This window comes from Lupinus angustifolius, chromosome LG14 (genome assembly GCF_001865875.1).
Source record: "Lupinus angustifolius cultivar Tanjil chromosome LG14, LupAngTanjil_v1.0, whole genome shotgun sequence".
Taxonomy (NCBI): domain Eukaryota; kingdom Viridiplantae; phylum Streptophyta; class Magnoliopsida; order Fabales; family Fabaceae; genus Lupinus; species Lupinus angustifolius.
Window position 1 is genome coordinate 5127075 of NC_032022.1, and position 819 is coordinate 5127893.

Consider the following 819-nt stretch of genomic DNA (forward strand, 5'->3'; position numbering starts at 1 on the left):
TTCTTAGACTTGAATTCCTTGGGAGTGCTCTTTTCTGAATCAACCTTTTTCAGATAGGTTGGACACTGAAATCGCATGTGTCCTACTTTTCCGCACTCGTGGCAAGTGAAGCGATCTTTGGTGTTCTTGCCTTTGTTTGTTGATTCCTTCGCTTCTTTCTTCTGAAACTTTTTGAATCCTCCTTTTCTTTTTATGAATTTACTGAATTTTCGAACAAGGAGACCCATTGTTTCATCATCCAGATCGGAGTCAGATTCATCATCATCTATATCTTCTTTTGTTTTGGAGGTCGTAGCCTTCAATGTGATGTTCTTTTTCTTCCGGTCCAAATCCTCATGCATCGTCAAGCGACCCAATTCCATTTCGTGCTCTTGAAGCTTTCCAAACAATGTAGCTAGAGGCATAGAGTCCAAATCTTTGGATTCCACAATTGCAGTCATTTTCGGTTGCCATTTCCTGTCAAGACAACGTAAAACTTTATTAGTTAATTCTCCTCTGGCAAAAGATTTATCTAGAGCAACTAAATGATTCACAATATGAGTAAATCGCTTTTGCATATCACCGATTGATTCGCTAGGTAACANAAATAGCTCATACTCGTGGGTCAGCGCATTTAATCTAGCGCGCTTGACTTTGCTAGTGCCTTCGTGAGTCACTTGTAAAGTGTCCCATATTTCTTTTGCATTGTGGCACTGCGAGACCCTAAAGAACTCATCGTAGGATACGGCCGATGTGATGATATTTTTGGCGCGTAGGTTATGTTGGACCCTCTTGCGCTCATCATCGGTCCATAGACTTTTAGGCTTGTCTTTAGGTTCA